Source organism: Armigeres subalbatus, unplaced genomic scaffold (assembly GCF_024139115.2).
Source record: "Armigeres subalbatus isolate Guangzhou_Male unplaced genomic scaffold, GZ_Asu_2 Contig937, whole genome shotgun sequence".
NCBI classification, from domain to species: Eukaryota; Metazoa; Arthropoda; class Insecta; order Diptera; family Culicidae; genus Armigeres; species Armigeres subalbatus.
The window spans coordinates 1,510,399-1,531,106 of NW_026943741.1; the positions used below are offsets into that span (position 1 = coordinate 1,510,399).

At 38.0% G+C, this 20,708-nt stretch overlaps 1 protein-coding gene across 1 annotated transcript in view; it reads right to left on the minus strand.

Annotated features, from left to right (window-relative positions):
- LOC134204859 (carbonic anhydrase 2-like) overlaps nucleotides 1–8,979 on the minus strand; it is a 38,211-nt gene extending 29,232 nt beyond the window's left edge. The window contains exon 1 of the mRNA XM_062679667.1: nucleotides 8,517–8,979. The gene's annotated coding sequence lies outside the window, so the exon portion shown is untranslated. The remainder of the gene's footprint in view (nucleotides 1–8,516) is intronic.
- Nucleotides 8,980–20,708: the final 11,729 nt, after the last annotated feature.

Below are 20,708 nucleotides of genomic sequence, written 5' to 3' on the forward strand. Positions count from 1 at the left end.
GGCAAGCACCTACTTTTAAAGAAGGGATCACATCCTTCATTGCCCTAATACGGCCACACGCCTACTTTTAAAGAAGGTATCATATCCTTCATTGCCATAATCCAGCCATACGCCTACTTTTAAAAAGGGGATTACATAAACCACTGCTCTAATCCAGGCATGCGCCTACTTTTGCATTGCATTGCAAATGCATTCTTTCCACGAGAGGATAATGTCTTTTTAATATTTTTATCGACGGGTGTTATATTTACTATCCCGGGGTGTTTCCCGCGCCACTTAGTCATCATTTAGCAAACGTAAAGAAAAATTATGCCAAATGTCCGTTATGCCAAAAGACCCTCACTTTTGACGTTGGTTACAATTATGCCAAATGTCCGTTATGCCAAATGACCGTTATGCCAAATGGCCTTTATGCCAAATGACCCGCTCCCGTGCCAGCTTTACGTTGCAGAGAATGCAGATCCCCAACTATCTGTGCCATATCCTGAAGAAGTAGAGGTTTTGATGTACGGAGTTAAGCTGCAGATAGCTCACTACAACACGAATGGGCTGTGAGTAAGCAACTGCTAGGCGACCCAGTAGATGGAAATCGTTCGATGGTTCAGGACAACTTCTCTCTTCATCCTCGGTTGGGCCCCACATTCGGCAAATCAATTTCTACTTAGTCCGCTCTCACTTAGCTCGCTGCGCTGCCTTTTTTGAACGATTGATGTCCGACATTCTTGCAACATGCCCTGTCCATCGTATCTTTCCAGCTTCAAGATACTGGTAACGCAACTTTCTTATTTACTTATTATTTACTATAGCGTGGATCTTACCGATCGTAGGTCCACGAAGTAGAACAAGGGTCAGCTAGCTAGTGTCTCGCCATCGATACTTCGGTATGGAGTTCCTGCTAAGGGTAATGCACTGGAAACCAAGCGGAAACACAAAAGGCTAAAAAGAGTGTTTCGCTGATGGCCATATGTATCATCCTGGTGGTAGCCATTGACTGTTATCAGCGGAGAGACACCAGAAATATAAGTTTAGTAAAAGCTGAATGTTTTGGTAAGTAAAGTGACCAGATGTACCGCATTCCGCGGGACAGTTCCGCAATTTTATCAACTGTCCGCGCTGAAAAGTATCTCGCGAAACGTCCCACATTTCGCTTTTATCCTGATAAAGTCCCGAAATATTAAGAAAATTCGAAAAAAAAACTCAGTAAAGGGTTCTTTCTAAAATTAAGTAACGCTAAATTTGGTGATTTTGGACCCCCACCCTCCCCCACGTAACACTTTTTGTATGGAAGGTTTATTATTTTTGTATGTACCGTAACGCTCGGCTTGACCCCTTGACCTTCAGCGTTACGTAATTTTTGAAAGAACCCAAATAACTTATTACATTTTTACAATTCTCGCTTAACTTTTCAAAGGGACCTAAGTAACTTTTTTTCATGAATTAATTTGAATACTGCAATCAATAGCTTTCATGTTGTTTTGTTGATTGCGCTATTCAAATTAATTCATGAAAAAAAGTTACTTAGGTTTTTTTGCAAAGTTAAGCGAGAATTCATCATTTTGTAAACATGACATGATAATGGCATGCGTTTTGGAAGATGATCGCACATATATGGAATAGAAGAAATTAGGAGACGCTTCTGTGTCTCATAGACTATATCCTATCCAAGTTTTTTGGATGCTTATGAAAGATAAGAGATGTTAAAATAGACACCCATTTGATTTGAAATAGATGCAAAGAACTACAAGTGCCAACATAAGTAAAACAGAAGGTTTGTGCATGCCGTTGAGAATGGTTCGCTATCAACACTAATCAATGTGATATTTGCTTCGAATATTACTAGGCACTAAAAAGTTAAAAGTCGTGTTTAACAGACTCAGACTTTTCTGAATCTGAACAAATTATTTTGATCGTTTCGGTCTGACCTAGAAAACAAACATATCTAACTTCACTTCATGAATTTGAAAGACAAGGTCAATGGATGAATTTTTGAAAGATTCTGGACACACTGGCAACCTCCGGGTGTTCCCGGGAACTTTGTTCCCTCAGGGAAGTGGACAAATTTCGATTAGCTCCGAACCCCATCTTGTGTCATATCAAACTTCATGATTTTGAAAGACAAGAGCAATAGATGCATTTTTGATAAATGTTGGACCCATTGGCCTTGTCCGGAAGTGTTCCCGGGAACCTTCCACATCTCGATTGGAAACGAGCAAACCATTCAAACTGCCATACGAAAGAGCTGTCGAAAGGAGATGCGCAATGAGGCCCCTGGTTCCCTTGAGGAAGTGGATAAATTTCGATTAGCTCCAAAACCTATCTTGCGACATATCAAACTCCATAATTTTGAAAGACAAGATCAACAGATGAATTTTTCAGAGATTTTGGACACATTGGCCACGTCCGGAAGTGTTCCCGGGAACTTGGTTTCCTCAGGGAAGTGGACAAACTTCGATTAGCACCGAAACCCATCTTGCGACATATCAAACTTCATGATTTTGAAAGACGCAATAGATGCTTTTTCGATAAATGTTGGACACATTGGGCACATCCGGAAGTGTTACCGGGTACTTGGCTCCCTCAGGAAGTGGACCATTTTCGATTAGCTCAGAAACCCATCTTGCGACATATCAAACTTCATGTTTTTGAAAGACAAGGTCAATAGATGAATTTTAGAAAGGATGTGGCCAATGTATCTAGGACCTTTCAAAAAATCATCCATTGAGCTTGTCTTTCAAAATAATGAAGTTTGATTTGTCGCAAGGGCAAGACGGGTTTCGGAGCTAATCGGATTCCCTGAGGGAGCTGGTTTCCGGAACATTCGGAACCATGTCCTGCCCAAGAAGCAATTCAGAGCCATACATTAACAAGCTTGTTGAACAATTGTTGTATAGAAGCGATGGTAGTTGAACAATAAAGCATGTTTAAGAAGTTGTTTAATAAATGTTATACTGATTGAAATCACCGCATTAGTTCCCTGTTTTGTTGTTATTTGAATAAAGCATTGAATAAAAGTTTAACAAATGTTGCCCTAAAATTTCCCTGGCAGGGTGAAGTACAGTTGTATTATTTACTGTAAATATACTTTATTCCACCACAATAAATTCTATTTTGTGTAATCAAGTTGATATTGAATAACATGTTTATGCTTGTGTTTATGTGATGCTTCATAACATTTGTTAGAATTTGTTATTCAACAGCGCTGCCGAAGTTGTACAATTCAATGTGTCTTTATTAGATTGCAAACCTTTGAACCAAACATGTCGATTAATTGTGAAATAAGTTTAATGTATGATAACTGGTAAAATAACTTACTTATTCGGAAAGTCTCGATAATAAAGACAAAAAAAAACTTATTTATTTATAGTGATGTTCTTTCAAATGTAGTTCAACACAACATAATTGCTGTTGATTCATCATGGTTGACAAAATCAATTATGTCGAATCTGGCTGTGCTGATGTCACTGTACATTGAACTTTTGTGAAAATGGATAAATCTTTCAAAAAGTACAAAAAGAGTGGTACATATCACATCAGTGACTAGTGAAAAACACCGGTTGTTGTGTAGAACGCTACAAGTACATCACAAAACAGTGGAAAATGCAGCGACGTACGCAGAACTCAAAGCTGTACCAGATCCTACGAAGCTTGTTTTTGCTTAATATTATAAAACTATACTAAAAATTAGACCAAAACACGCGAGACAATACATTGATACCTTATCAATACGAAGAACCAAATTGTAAACCTTCTAAAAATTCAATCGTGCGGGCCCTTTCCAATGATGGTTCTCTAGTAGACTTGCGACGTAGGATTGGCGTAGGATTGTCAATCTGTAAATCGCGAGTTCGATTCTCGGTCTGGTCTAAGATGTTTCCGGGTTGGAAACATTTTCGACACCCTAGGCATAGTGTATCCATAGCCACACAAGATACATGCTCATGCAATGGCGGGCATAGAAAAGCTTTTAATTAATAACTGAGGAAATGCTAATAGAATACTAAGTTGAAAAGCAGGCCAAGTTTCAGTTGGAATGTCTTCTTCTTCTTCTTATTGGCATTACATCCCCACACTGGGATAGAGCCGCCTCGCAGCTTAGTGTTCATTAAGCACTTCCACAGTTATTAACTGCGAGGTTTCTAAGCCAAGTTACCATTTTTGCATTCGTATATCATGAGGCTAACACCAAGATTTTTTTTATGTACAGGTTATCCGACTTCGTCAGTAGATGGGAATAACCAGCGCGGCGGGGAAACATACATTTTCAGTGCAAAACGTAAACAAACGAGCATAAATTCCATACAAAAATCCAAGATGGCTGAGTTGGGGATATTGACAAGTCGGATAACCTGTACATAAAAAATCTTGGCTAACACGATGATTCTTTATGCCCAGGGAAGTCGAGACAATTTCAATCCGAAAATTGCCTAGACCGGCACCGGGAATCGAACCCAGCCACCCTCAGCATGGTCTTGCTTTGTAGCCGTGCATCTTACCGCACGGCTAAGGAGGGCCCGTTGGAATGTAGAGCTATTGAAAAGAAGAAGAAGAAGAAGAAGAAGAAAAGAAGAAGAAGGCCCTGTGCAATCCAATTTTGCAATTACCGAAAAAAGACTGCCGGCCTCGATTGGCTCCACAACAAGAAAGATATCTGCAATATATTGAATTGCACTTTAACAATGGATTTTCACTAGAATATTAAAAATACGTACTTTTGCTCATTTTTCTGCGAATATTTACGCTTTGATCACTGCACCGCACTGTTTGTTGTTGCTGTTTTAACAGTGATGGGCAACGGATGCGCACGGATTGACTATTGGAAGCAGATTGTTTCAGAATTCATTATTCATATTCAACGATTCTTAAACTGCAATTTGTATAAACGTTGCTGTGCAAAGGTTTTCAACAATATTGTTGTCACATACATTCTATTTAATAAACATGTCCAAATGTTGTTTATGCAATGTCTGTGCAATAAATTGTTTAACATGCTCGATTTATGTATATGACCTTGCGTGGAGCAGCGGAAGAGCAGGCGGATGTCAATCGAAGGGTCCTGCATCGGTCGAGATTGTGATAACTGTAGTAATGACTAGTTGATGTAAAAAAAAAACAAGTCACAGTTCTAGAAATTAATGAGTTGAAAAATCGATAGTTCATGAAAGTCATAAAATAATATCAAGATAAAAATTGTCCGTAAGAATTAGTCCTCTTTTATCATTTTTATAAAAAATGCTTGTTGTGGAAACTTGTATTTAATAAGCTTTATTTGAGATATTCCTAACAACAATTGAGATGCCACCACGTTATTCAACTTGTATTCGGGACTTTTTCTCAAACTAATGTTGAATAACAGTTCCCTCCAATCTTCTATGCTACACAAACAACAGTACATATATCAAACAGCCTTATTTGTAAAACATTAAACAAAAGCTTTATTAGTTCGGGTAATAAGCTTTGTAGTAACAAGAGTTGAATTAATGTTGTTGTAGTTCTTTTATTGTTTTTGCAGTTGAACAATCGAGGCAAGGTGATAGCTTAAACATTAATTTCAACATGCTTATAGAACTACTGTTGTTGAATAGTTGAATAGGGTAAACAAGGTTGGTATAGTAGTTTAACAAAAACAATAAATCAATCATGATTAAACATACAGCTGAGTAGCGTAGCTGTAAGAGACATTTCTTCAAACAACAATTGTTTCCTGGGTGGTGATTCCATTGTATTAAAACTAACTTCTGTTACTGGTCTATAATGATTTACCACGTTTTCATAAACATTCTGGGCACTTTCGCTCATTTATCAATGTTTTTAAGAAAAACAAAGAAAAATTAGCACTTTTTAAGGCAAAACATTGCAAATATAAAGGAAGAATTTTCCATGAATAAATCAAAATGTTCCAGAGAAAAAATACAAAATTTTAATAAATAAATCAATATTAGCAATAAACTAATACAAAATTTCCCACAAAATAGTTTTTTTTACCACAAAAAAATTACAAACTATTCACAAAAAAGGGCAATAATAAAATAAGAAAATTTTCATTAAAAAAGTACAAAAAGCAATAAAATTGATTAAATTTTTCATGAACAATAAATGCTTTCGAAGAAGGGGCCATCTATGGAAAAAAAAGCTTAGTTTTATTGCTTTTTTATATTTCATGATGAAAGTTTTTCATGTTTTGTTATAGCTCTTTATTATTGAAATCGAAATTAATTTATTGGCTTTTTTCGGTGATAATTATACTACTCAAAGCAAAAGGGAGTAGATGAAAGTAATGAAGATACAGATTCGATTGACCCCGCAAACGAGCGGCAAGGGTAAAATGAATAGAAACTGAAGATTAGCAGAGGGCCATATGAGAGAACAAGCATTGTTGAAATCGCTGTTATTCTGCCTAACGTCCACCCAGGAACGGCTTGGATAGTTTGATGATCACTGTACCAAGATATACCAGACAGGCATATTATTGTTTTCGTGGAATTTTCGTTATTTTGTGGAAAATTTAGTAATTTTTCATTGTTAATATTTATTTATTTATGAAAATTTTGTACTTTTTTCTCTGGAACATTTTGATTTCTTTAGGGAAATTTTTTTTCTCATAGTTACAATTTTTGCTTTTAAAATTGCTAATTTATTTTTGTTTTGTGAAAAACTTTTAATTGTTTATGAAAATTTTCATTTTTTAGGGAAATTTTATAGTTGTTTGTTTTTTACACTCGGATTTCTTTATTGGAAATTTCCTATTCTTTATGGAATTTTTTAATTTTTCAGTGTAGTTTTCATTTTAGAAATTTTTTGAACGAAATTCCATTTTTACCGAAATTTCTCAACTGTGGCGAAGAAAATTAATCTAACCCGTCAGCAGCGCATTGTCACCTATTAGCGCATTAGTGTAACGAACGAGGTGTTACGATTATGGCCGGGAAAGCCAGCAAAGGCGAGACAATAATTGATTCCATTTCGTTGCGTACGACAATAATTTGGCACTTGTCGGCATTGAATAGTCACAGCAATGCATAATCTGTTCTGGGTTATTTTCAACTGGTTCTGAAACCACAAACTGGTTTAAACCTGACATCTAAGCGAATTAGTAAAAAAACAATAATGATCAATAAAAAAATTCGCAACTGTCGTCTAATAAAACTAGAATAGCTAATTTAATTTAATTTTCCACTACGAAACGGTTGACCTTCAATTGTTTCGTCTTTCATACTGCTTGGGGTGATGACTGATTTGATTATTATGCACTTTGCTGGGCTTATACAATGTACTTAGGTTCATCAGGCATGAATGGATATACCATTCATTCGATGTCCTTGGCCGATACGTAATTTTCATTTATTTTCAACAATTATTGGGAGTTTTTCTGTTAATATGCTCCATAGGAGCTCAATGCTTGTTACTTTGGATCATGCATTCGATCAATTGAAGTTCGTCGTCATATGTCATCGTTGTCCTACGATACATTTATCAAACCGATAGTCTTTCACGGACACGAGACAAAACTCAGTAGTCGTGAATAACCAAAGCGCTTTAAATGTTCAGAGAAAAGCGATGCGTACCATAAAGAAAACCCATTACATAGAGCTGTTAGTAGTATCATCTGTAATTACATGCCGCAAAAATTGAACCGGAAGCCGGAATGTCGAACAACAACGATTCTCCATCAAAGTTTTACGACAGTGGAAAGATTGATAAATCAATAAATGATGCAAAAAGATATTTTATTCTCCAGTTTTCTGATATTCACACATTATCTTATTTTTTTTTCTTACCTGGTAATCACATTTCTACCATTTGAATTGATTTATACCCCACTTTTGTATTTGAATCAATTTTAATTATTTCATTGATCCGCCGTATCGTTTTGTGAAAAATTCACCCAGAACCTGAACATTTAGGCTTGATAACATGAAATTCCTTTTCAGTAAAAAAAAATATATAGGGGAACGGTTCGGCACTTCATCCCATAGCTCCTATTTCCATCCCATCGAAAACAAAGCAATGAAAAGGAATTTGGTTTGTTTCTTATTTTTGTGATTTTTTTCACCAGTGAGCACGCGTGTTAGCAAAAAGAAGCGACGAGATTGGTGCTGTATTTCTTTGTTTTGCGATGAGATGAATATATGTTCAGTGAGATGGAAAACGGAACAGTTCCCCTTTATGCTCTATGACCCCTTCATGTAGAAACAATTTTGGTAAAATTACATTTAACGCGGTATGTCACTGACTCGATGAATAGATTTTCCCACGACTATCGGTCTGAGTTTAATTCCAGCAGAATGGTAATTTTAGATCACTCACATCTCAGCACATGATTCACCATAACATAGCGTAATAACAACTTTCAAACGGCATCTCATTCATAAAGTCGTTAATTCCATTATAGATGCAAACACTTCATTCATACCGGAGCGCCAAGAGCGGGAAATCACTTTATTCATCACAAAGATTATCACAATCCTCAATCAAAACAATCCCCCGCTGCCCCAGTAGTAATCGTTATTTGCACTAACCTCTTTCCTTGATCTGGATTCAACAGGTGCTCCGTACGCAATGCTTGCAGCCAACTTCGTTACCCACTTGGTAAGTTATTACCAGCTAGCCTCAACAACCTTCTTCAAATAGGTTTCCTTTGGGTTTCACGCAACAACTGGTAACACTTCGTGGTCAAGATCTTCGTTAATTTTTCACGAAGTACCAATAGCCCGAAAAGTGTAATGACTAGAATTGGTCAATCAACAACACGTTTTCGCGCCACTCCACTGCACTAACAGACTGACGGGACTGGAAGACACCCTTCGACTCTCACTCTCTTGAAGGCAAACTTGAACTTGCTGTGCCAATGCCCAGACTGTGGCGAATGCCGGCTGAGAAACGTTTGTGATCGAGGGAAGCGCGCGTGGTTTATTTTATAGTTAGTAGTGATATTGCTTTTGGAAAACCGTTTGGAGCGCGATCTGTTTACATCGGGTAAACCTTCTTTCCGTCTGCCGGGAAGTGAATTTGTCATCGACCACTGAATGCATGGTCTTATTCTGCATGCAATTAATGTATACGATGATTTGGCACCCAACGATGACGCCAATGGTAACGCTTTACGTGTAAGTAAAATTCTAAACCGGCCGGTAAATGCCCTTTTCCTGCTTTCTTTCTAATCTGCCCGTCGCTTGTTGATGGGTGGAAATGGTACATAAAGTTTTATTGACGACTATACAACATTAGGGAACTGTGTGGAATTTCCACAAAATAAAATTTATTGGTACACTCAGGTAACTGGTTGTATTTTATCAAATTCGTATTTATACCTTGTTTAGTAGATTGTCTTTCCACGTGTAGAGAATAAATTCAAGCGCTTAGTAGCATAACGGTGCAACTGCATTGATAGCTTTTTCTTATAGTTGAGCACCAGCATATATTTGCGATCGCGACTGGCCATATTCTGATCACGACAGCTTAGAGGAACTTTTTGGACTTGCCTGGACACTGTTGGTGTTGATTCCTGTGGGAATTCCAATCACAGCCACTTTCTCCGACTTCCGGTAGAGCTTAATTTTCGGACATTGTTGATTTGGAATTTGGATTAAGACTCAAAAATATGATCAAACGCGTAGTGATCAAAAAAGAAACTCATCAATAGATTTAAGAGATCTTGGGGTAATAAATTTGAAATAATTTATCTTATCCTGTTCATACTGGACAGTAAGCTTTTTGGCGATAGCAATGAAAAGTAGGCTGTGAAATTAAAACAAAACAAATGAAAATTAAATCGCCACCAAGCGAATGCAAAGTTTTAGGTGCCATTTTTTCGCGTGTTAACCATAATTAGAGTAAGACGGTATAATGCGCCCCACCTGGCCAAAACGCCCCACTTTGATTTCTAGAAAACTATAACTAACTAAGGGTCAAAATCAGTTGGTACCTATAAATATCTGTAAAACCATTATCCTATGTGAATATGGGAGTATTTTTGTATTACGTAATAAAAATAATAGAAAAAAACAAAAAGTTACAGTTTTGATGTAACTTTTCATGTTTGTTTGCTCAACATTCTAGAGCGACGCTAGCATACTGTCCGCAAAACTTGCACGGGAACACTCATTTGGGCAATCAAATAACTTTTCTCAGTGGTTAATATGATATAAAATTGCTTTCATCTCCAAAAATGTAACGTTTTTCAAAAATATATTTCACTGGTCAAAACGCCCCAGTGTAGGCAGGACGATATGCCCTTACCAACTGGACACAAGCGCAGCGAGCTTGCAGCAGTTGCTACCAAATTATATGGAAACTATTGAAATGTAATTCCAACCTGCTTAAATGGACTTACGTTGGTTTTTTAATGTCAAGCACATAAGGATTTGTAACCTTTTTATTATGGGATTGATAAAATACTAATGAAGGGCTATGAAACGTCTTTGGTTAAGGTGGGGCGTATTGCCCAGGCACTTTTTGAAATCCATTTTTTACGATTTTTCAAAAAAGCTTTATTACGTGTTATCTGTAATATTTTTATATGACTACTCACGAGCAATACATTTGCGACATCCTGGACTATCAAAAAACACAAAGTTTGCATAGATTGCGTTGAAAAGTAAAAAGTTATCAAGGAGTTGCCTTAGGGGGGGCATATTATACCGTCTTACCCTATACTAAAAGTTACTGCGTACAAATCACAATTTGTGACGCAGAATACAGCTCTAAGTGATCGCTTCTTAAGGTACCTACATATTGAACTATTCACAGTGATAGTCGAGTTAATTGGTCTGCATCAATTTGAATATTTACTTATAAATAAGCTGCACGGACTTTGATCCGTTGATTCGAAAGGATCAAAGCTGCACGGATTTCGATTTATGAGGTGTTGATTTTATTCTTTATTTCATCACATTTTTCGTAGTTTTACATAAACTGAAGCGCTTACTTGAGCGCTTAGGTGTAAAGATTTCGATGCCCCACGGTTCGCCCTCTGTACTTGTGAACATTAGTGTACTGTGGTGCAAGGAAACGCATAGTACTTCTTTCTGGCTGGGGTGGTATTTACTTTCCGGAAGTGTGAAGGAGATGCACGGTCTTTCCGTACGGTGCGAAATTTTTGTGAGTTACCTAATCGAACTTAAGGCTCCCCCAGACCTAAGCGATTTCATCGCCGTGACGGCGACAACTAGTCGCCGCGATTCTATCTTTGGGTCGCTGCAGCCAATGTTCTATCTACGCTTCCATACCAACGGCGACAGAATCACTGTCGCCAAGCGATAGAATCGCGTCGCGTGTGTTTGGGGGAACCTTTATTCCCCAGAAGTGCAAAAAAGGAGGCACCCCAGCACCCCAGCAAAAAGGAGGTGCACGATACTACTCGGGTCGGTGGAAAGAGACTTGCGCAGTGGTAGAACCATATAATACAAGTATCAAGATGTAAAAATGAAGGTTCAAAAAAGTAATAATGTTGTGATAGTTATTACATTTATTTTGAAACCAACATGCATATTGCCCCATAGGATTTGTGACTAAGAACCCCCTTATTTTTCATATCTTCATTTTCAAGGTGGCCTATCAAATTTTATGTTACAGAAAAATTATAACGGTTTCGCGTAGTTTTGAACGAATCTTTTTCGCCACTGATCGGATATGTGAGCTCGAATGGCATTATACAGATATTATCAAAAAATGCCTTCAAAATTATAATTTTTGGTCGTTCTACTAACAAGTAGTCTATAATTGCCACAAGGGAATCGTACGTAATAATCTTACTTCATATTGCTCGGCGAATGATTCTTCCCACAGATTGTGGCGGCAAGGGAAAAACATCCGTTACAGAAAATCCCTGTATGTTTGCAATGCATGCCGCCGCATATATAATAATATTACTATATTGCAGTGGATGCATATCGAATTGTACCGCCATATGTGCATTATTGCACCAAGCAGCTGACGCGCTTGTCAATCTCGGTACTATGCCGGTCATCTTCACATCGTTTCTGGTTCTGGTTACCAGTTTCTGGTTGGTATACTCTATTAATATTTAACTAATAATTTTCTAATGCGCAGCTCAACTATATAATACTATTTTTTTGTATTTTTTATGATCAGTCAACGCACGCTTTGTAAAATAGTTTGAATCAAAATAAAAACATTATTGAACAATATGTCGGGGTGAAGATACTTGCGAATTTGCTGGACGATGCCAGCTCCCTGCATCGCAATAAGTGATGCAATTTCGCTCAAAGAGTTCCAGACATGCTGCCGACTTTGTAGTTCATTGGTTTTATCATCATAACCGTCATCGTTCTCGGTGGCTGACCATTTGATGAGGTATTTCAGAATTACTGAAGAAACCCCACAAAAGAAACTTTCTAGTCATGTTAATTACGGCTGGTCTTATAGTAAGGTAAAGATTGTTAGTTCGACTACCGATGCTAATAGAGATCGAAATCAGTTCTGCATCCTGATGATTGTCTTATACTAGAGATTTGTGCTAATAATAAGGTTTAATTTATGTAGTTTTGCTTCTAGGAGAGAATAGAATGGATCATATGAATCCCTTTTCAAATTTCAGCAATCAATTATTTAACTTTTGACTTACTTTGTGGCAACACGTTGATATAATTTCTACGTCGATCATAAGAACAATGTGATTACTTACAAAAATTCAGTTACTTTTAGGACATTACCGCCTCGCATTTTTTGCGTTTTCATATCATGAGAGAGTGAAGCCGAAAAATGTCCTAGACCGGGAGATGGAATGGAACCCATTCACCTTCAGCATGAAATTGTTTTGTGGTCGCGCATCTTTCTGCTATGCCTTCCTTTCTAATGGATACACCAACGTTGTTCTACACATTGTGCGAAAAAATATGCTCTTGGATTTTACACAATGTAAACGAATATAATATAATCCTAGTAAAGTAAGTGCAACCAATAGAGGATATTTGAATTTTCAAGATGTCATGTCAATCTTTTTAAAAAAATGCACGCAAGAGCCACAGGAGCGAATTGTTTACATGGTGTAAAATCCCAAGTCCTAAGTGTGTCGGCATGAACTAGCAGAATTTATGGAGAGCTATACCACAGACAAACAGATAGAACAACTAGAACAATATCCTGAAGAATTCATCGCCCAGATTACGTTATCACCTGGGAGGGAGCTCTCGATACTACACATCAAATTAAATATATACTGTCGTCATGCAACTATTCAATAAGAACAAAACAATCAACGTAGGCGCAACCTGAAAAGACTAAATTCTGTTTTGCGTGTTATTGTTGTTATATTGCCTTCTTAAATTTGCTTGCCGAGAGTTTCGTTTTTGGCTCAGCTAGATTTCGGCTCGGCTTGACTCACACATTTTTCGTATCTGTTTCTCCCTCCCAGGTTATCACCATCTCGTGTGCATGTTAAGGACAAACTTCACGGAATCCAAAAATAAATACACTCGCGTTTCCAACACGTAAAAAAATTTAATGTTGTTTATTATTAATATTTCTAATACTTTTTGCCAAAGCAGGCGCTTAATGGCATGTATAAGAAAAACTTATACATCGCATTAGGCACATACATTTGGAAACTTATACTTTTCATTAACTTATGAATGTTATTAGCTTTTTGATATGGGATGATTCATTAGATGGCATAATGAAGAGTATAAGTATTTTCGAATGTTTTTTTGCCATAACATATAAGGTTTTTTTTTACGTCAAGGGCACCCCATTCAAAACGAAAGCCACGCACTACTCTCATTTTTATTATTCCAGCTTTGCTACGTCGCAGCATGCGTGGAATAATAAAATTGACAGTTATGCGTAGCTTCCGTTTTGAATGGGATGCTCTTGAAAACGCATTTAGTTTTGGATTCCAGGAGGCTTGTCGTGATTGACGGGTTTAAATTGCTCAATCGCAGTGATTTGCCGGTTTTCGATAAAAAAAATTGTCAACATGGCCAACAAACCTAGTTAAGGTGATTTTTAGCGCAAATTTATTGCTTTCAATAGTTGAAAAAGTGCATGAATCCATCGTAATGAAGCTGAAATATGTTTGATACACTTTTTTAAAGAAGCAGTGGTAAATATATCCCTACTAATCGACGTACTATCGCTGAAATATTGATTAATTTGCGAGATGAGCCAATGTTACATCCAGGGCCAACATTACCTCCTGTTACATTACTTTGGTTGATTAAAAGCAACAGCAAGATATTTTTGTGCGAATTCTAGCTTAGTACAACCTCGCTTAATGGTCTCATAATTATGCAACTAGAACTGAAAAAATGTTGACCAAATAAAATTGATTCAGTAGCGCAGAAGAAAGTGAAGAAAAAGGTATCAAATCCAGTAGTATTTGGCATTCAACACTGGGGAAAGGTGTTGCCTTTCTCGCGCAATTAAATTGCAACGAAATTTTTTATTTAGGGTAACTGTACCATTTTACCACCACGCTTCTTCGCTGTGGAAACTGATCGATAGTTTTTGAAAAAATATGCATTTTTCAGGTTTGGCCAAATTAGACACGAAGGTGGCCAAAACCGATACATTTCTCCTACTCTGCAAAAACAAACTTTCATAATATACTCATTTCATGGAATTTCGTGTATCGTTCGATAAAAAATATAATGTCGGTGTTAGTACCAGTTTTTATACTATTGTAGAGGAACTTGTAGGTATGTGGAAGTAAGTGATGAACTTTTTAATATGCCTTTTTACTGTTTTATTGAAAAAAATAAAATTGCTTGCTGTATTATTTTGAATTCATGCTACGTACACTGTGTTGTCATGATAGAAATAAGGACTTGGATACAACTAGTGCTAATCGCTACCTTCGTTACCAGCAAAACGATGTAACTGTTAAAATTTTAAGAGTGAAGAAATGAAATTGACCAACTACCACTCGTGATTAGTAAATACTTTCAGAATGTTTTCTAATGATCACATATCAGTCCTATCTTTTCATTAGTTCGGAGTTGAATATGTCGTCATAGAGACTACAGCGACGAAGAGCCGGTAGGTATTAAAATAGAAACAAGTACCAATCGAGCATTGATCGTCTATCTAAATTTATTCACTCACCAAATCACTGCTTGTTGTTGTATTCTACGCCATTGACGCACTGTGGGTTGATCATGGGCCACCTGACCAACATTATTTTCTTTCGATACACATTTGAAAATGCATTTGTTCATCAAAAGTTCAAATACGTCTTTTGAGTGGTGCGCTTCGAAGAGGGGTACGCTATGTGACGTTTGGCCAAATTGTATCGTTTGTTAAAAGAGACATGGCTGCTATTCGCTAAAGGGCACACTACATGCTTAAAACATGCTTACATTTTTTTTTATTAAAGCTAAGGACCCTCTCCCAAATTTTATGCCGTCGACTAGCACCAATTGCAAGGGAGTTCGTGGGGCAGTACCAGAAGGGGTTTAAGGGCGAACGCTCCACCACCGACCAGGTGTTCGCCATTCGCCAAGTGTTACAGAAATGCCGCGAATACAACGTACCCACACATCATCTGTTCATCGACTTCAAAGCCACATATGATACATTCGAATGGGACTATGGCAGCTAATTCACGAACACGGATTTCCGGGAAAACAGACACGGTTGATCAAGGCGACGATGGATCCTGTGATGTGCGTAGTTCGAGTATCAGGGGCATTCTCGAGTCCCTTTAAAATGCGCAAAGGGTTACGGCAAGGTGATGGCCTTTCGTGTCAGCCATTCAACATCGGTTTGGAAGGTAATACGAAGAGCAGGGATTAACACGAGTGGTACAAATTTCGTCCAGCTATTTGGCTTCGCCGACGACATAGATATTATGACACGAAACTTTGAGAAGATGAAGGACGCCTACATCAGACTGAAGAAGGAAGCTAAGCGGATCGGACTAGTCATCAACACGTCGAAGACGACGTACATGATAGGAAGAGGTTCAAGAGAAGACAATGTGAGCCACCCACCGTGAGTTTTTCACTGGTGACTGCCGAAAATGATATTAGCAGAGAAATACGGATACGCATAGTGGCTGGAAATCGTACGTACTTTGGACTCCTGAAGACACTCCGAACGAATAGAGTTTGCCGCCGTACCAAACTGACAAAACGCTTATTAGACCGGTTGTTCTCTACGGACACGAGACCTGCTCGTGGAGGACCAATGCGCACTGGGAGTTTTCGAAAGGAAAGTGCTGCGTACCATCTATGGTGGGGTGCAGACAACGATCCGACGGGCACAAGAAGGCGAGGTGCGCAGCGAGCAAGGTGGATCGATCAGGTGGAAGATTACTTGCGGACCCTCCGTAGACTGCGTGGTTGACGACGTGTAGCCATGGAGCAGGCCGAATGGAGGAGACTGTTATGTACTGCACAGGCCACTTCGGCCTTAGTTTGCATAAACCATAATAATCCATCCTACGTTCTTTCGGGTAATATACTACAACATAACGGTTAGGTTCATTGATTTAATGGATTTCCCCTTCATAGCAAAAAGCCAACACGGCAACCTTTGCCGGTGAATATCAAAGCAATTTGCGAGAAGGGCGATCAAGAAAGGACCAGATGTTTACTCTACGCCAAATCCACGATGAATTCCAGGAATAAAACTTGTGGACTCATCAGCTGTTTGTAAACTTTAATACAGCGTACGATAGCATAGCTGCCCAACGTACGGCAAGTGGGCCGGATGCGGCGCTCAGCTCCATTCAGGTGGCCCGCGCTCCGTGGCAGAAAATACTTCATAACAGGCCCACAGGCTTCTCAATGCGGCTCGGGAAGCTTCTTTTTATAATTTATTATTAAATATTGTGGGATATTACCGGTTTAAAAAAAAGGTCTTGTTATAGAGTCCTTTACTTTTATTGTGTTCCAATAATTCCATTTATTTGAATTTAAAACAAAAATTTACATCGAGTTTTCACGTTGACCAAAGGAGAGCTAGAACCTAGTTTGCTTAATTTTTCACGGAAAGTGATGCTGTGTTGAAGGAATATAAACTGGAACGACATTCTACAAAATACGAAATATATACTGAATCAAGAAGATAACGAATGTTAAAAGAGCTTCAAGATAAGGTGCATTCAATTTAATTTCCATAACTAATCTCTCTCTTCACTCTGACAAACACAAAGCCGGGAAATGCAGTCCGGGCCAGTTTTTCTGTTAGTGAGATTTTGACAAAACGCATGAAACTATTCTAGGGCGGAGAACTTGTTAAGGAATGCATATCGGCTATTAACGGCATTATGTGCCCTTAGGAAAAAGTCTACTTCAGTAGCATTAGCTTGCCTCGGAACACGGTGAAGAATAAAAAAGTTCATGCAGAAGATTTGAAAACTATGTTACGTGAAAAAGCTGCCTGCTTCAAATTCTATTCTCTCGCAATCGATGATAATACTGATGTTAAAAACATGGTGCAGGTAGTTGTCTTCATAAGGGAAGTTGATGATCATCTTGAAATCACTGAGGAATTGGCAGCTTTGATTACAATAAGTGGAACGACCGGAAAAGACCTGAATGGATCTGTTAAGACCTGTATGAAGGAGCTTGGACACTCCTTTAAAAACTTAAGTAACCTTATGTACAATGTCTTTGGTTGCTCAGGAACTGGTTGAAATCCATTTTTTACTTTTCAAAAAAGTTTTATTATGTGTTCTCTGTAATATATTTATAAAGGGTGAACGGAATCAAATTGCATCACTTAGAACTACACGCCAAACATACTTCTATTAACAGATTGTCATGAAATTCAGGGACTCTAATACATTATGTAAGCTTGATAGCTTGATAGATGCATAATTATTTCACTTTAATTCCTTAATACATCTAAATTCTAGATTTTTTTTTCCTCAAATTAACTCATAACATTTAGTAATAATCCTAAGCCAATATTTTTTTGCTTTAAATCTTTCCCAACCAACAAACAAATTGACTCATTTATGCAGTCGCAGTCGCAGTCGATTAGATCGATACAAATATTTAATCAACATACTTTATAGGCCTGGTCTTATCTACTACACTTCCGGCCTTCAAAAGGTCAAGGGGAGGGAGGAGATAACAAAAAATAAATAATAAAATGAAAAAAAAAATAAAAAAACTCCTCGGATTTTTTTTGATTATGCATATGTACAACATGTGATACTAAATCTATCACATGTTGTACATATGCATAATCAAGTTTTAGACATTGTATCTTGTTTTATTGTCTCAGTTCGATTTTTGTTTTAAATTTTAAAAATACTTAGAGGCATTGGTTCTTCGGGAAAGTTGACCTTAAATAAGCCAAAGAATCGATCGAGCGAATAAAACATTTTGACGGGAAAGGTCAATTGTAAAAACGCTGTCATCAGAGGAAAAGTCGAATACACAGAAATTTAACACGGCAAGGTATAGCCCAGGGAGTTCGGGAAGGGTCGTTTGGTCGAAACCCATTCGGCCGAAAGCCATTTGGCCGAATATACCATTTGGCCGAACAGACCAACATTAGAACAGATCAGATTAGGCCGAAAGTTATTTGGCCGAAAGGGTCATTTGGCCAAAGGGTCATTTAGCCGAAAGGGTCGTTTGCCCGAAAGGGTCATTTGGCCGAAAGGTTCCTTTGGCCAAAAGAGTCATTTGGCCGAAAGGGTTATTTGATCGAAAGGGTCATTTAGCCTAAAGGGTCATTTAGCCTAAAGGGTCATTTGGGCGAAAGAGTCGTTTGGCCAAAAGGATCGTTTGGCCGAAAGGGTCGTTTGGCTGAAAGGATCGTTTGGCCGAAAAGGTCTTTTGGCCAAAAGGACCATTGGGCGGAAAGGGTCACTTGGCCGAAATGGTCATTTGGCTGAATAGGACATTTGGTCGAATAGGTCATTTGAAAAGTGAGAAATTAGGAGTAAGAAGACGTCTCAATTCTTATTCCTCATTTCTCACTCCTCACTGTACAAAATGAGGAGCGAGAAGTGAGTAGTGAGACGTCTCACTGGGATGGGTTTCGGCCGAAACGACCCTTCCCCCATGGAATTGAAATTACTTTTAAAAATTACTAACCGAGATTTATTTTAAAATAACTTATTCTACGGGATTATAAATTCAATAAGCTTAAAAAGTACCTTCTCTGGGATCATTTCAAGAATAAAAAATAATCACAACCTAATAAATCTTCTTCTTCTTATTGGCATTGCATCCCCACACTGGGATAGAGCCGCCTCGCAGCTTAGTGTTCATTAAGCACTTCCACAGTTATTAACTGCGAGGTTTCTAAGCCAAGTTACCATTTCTGCATTCGTATATCATGAGGCTAACACGATGATACTTTTATGCCCAGGGTAGTCGAGACAATTTCCACTCCGAAATTTGCCTAGACTGGCACTGGGAATCGAATCCAGCCACCCTCACCATGGCCTTGCTTTGTAACCGCGCATCGTACCGCACGGCGAAGGAGGGTCCCCATAAATATATGTTATATATAATGTAGATAATCGAAATTCTAGCCTCGTAGTTTAAATCATTTTCAAAAAAGTAAATATAATTTTAAATCTTTTAAATTATTTGAAGAGTCGCATTCCATATCAAGCTGTGAACATTTTTACATGATACTACCACAGACAAACAGACGTAACAGCTTGAACGTATTAAAAAAATCAATCGTTCAACTACTTTGCCACCATCTTGCCAACATGATACACGAAATAATATATTGGATGACATTGTCTCCAGAATGCGCTGGAGTGAAATGTCAAACTTGAAAAATTGCGACCAGACGCTAGCGCCTCTAATTGTGCAACGCGCAATCAATCAAACTCAAATTGATCGTTGAAGCCAGGGTCGATGGTGATTTCTCTAGTGTTGCGTCTGTTTGTCTCTGATACTACTTTTCCTTTTTATGATAACGTTCCTATCGTATGCATCAAGCGTGGTGTGAGGATCGAAGAGCAAAAGAATATACCTACCAGTGACACCTACTGTGGTCTTAAAAGCTCACAAACATTGCGACCGGTAGCGAGGAGTTTCCTTTGCTGGCACTGGCCAATTTATGCTGGGGCATGATGGGGCACATCATGACCAACCAAATTAAATATTTCCCAAGCAATTTATGTAGAGTACGCAAAATTGTTCTAAAAAAACTGATTTTCCGCAAATTTTCGCCAGGTTCGATCCACTGTCGGAGACTTTATGCGATCAAGATGGGTTTACGGACATGCGAGATTGGATTAGGGGAATCTACTGCCGCCGGGAAGTGGGCCGAGTAGTGAACGATGGCGACAGACGAATTACTGGCACCTCGACCTCGGTACTAGAGCGGTCTCCCATCGAAATGAGAAAATGCTTCGGATGTGCATTGATCTGTGCCGATTTAGTCAAGTCGTGTCGTGTAATGCCTTTATGTCAAAACTCATACATTTAATTTTAACTACAAATAATATATGGCGTTTTAAATTAAAAGAATTTATACATACTACCACGGCTTCCGTAGTCTGAAATTTGAAAATCTTATGTAATTCTCTGATTCATTAAAGTAGTGTTAGCGTTCCTAGTCTATAACTGTACAAATTTATCTAGAAGTCGACAGTGAGCTAGTATACAATAAACAATAATATAATAATTAAATCTTTCAATCAATGTTTAATGTTTTGGTCGAACGTTTGCTCACCCTTTTCTAATGTGCAACGCTGTGCATATATAAACCTATTATTGTACTAAATAGATACATCGATTCACATGCTACTACATGTAGCTACTACTCAA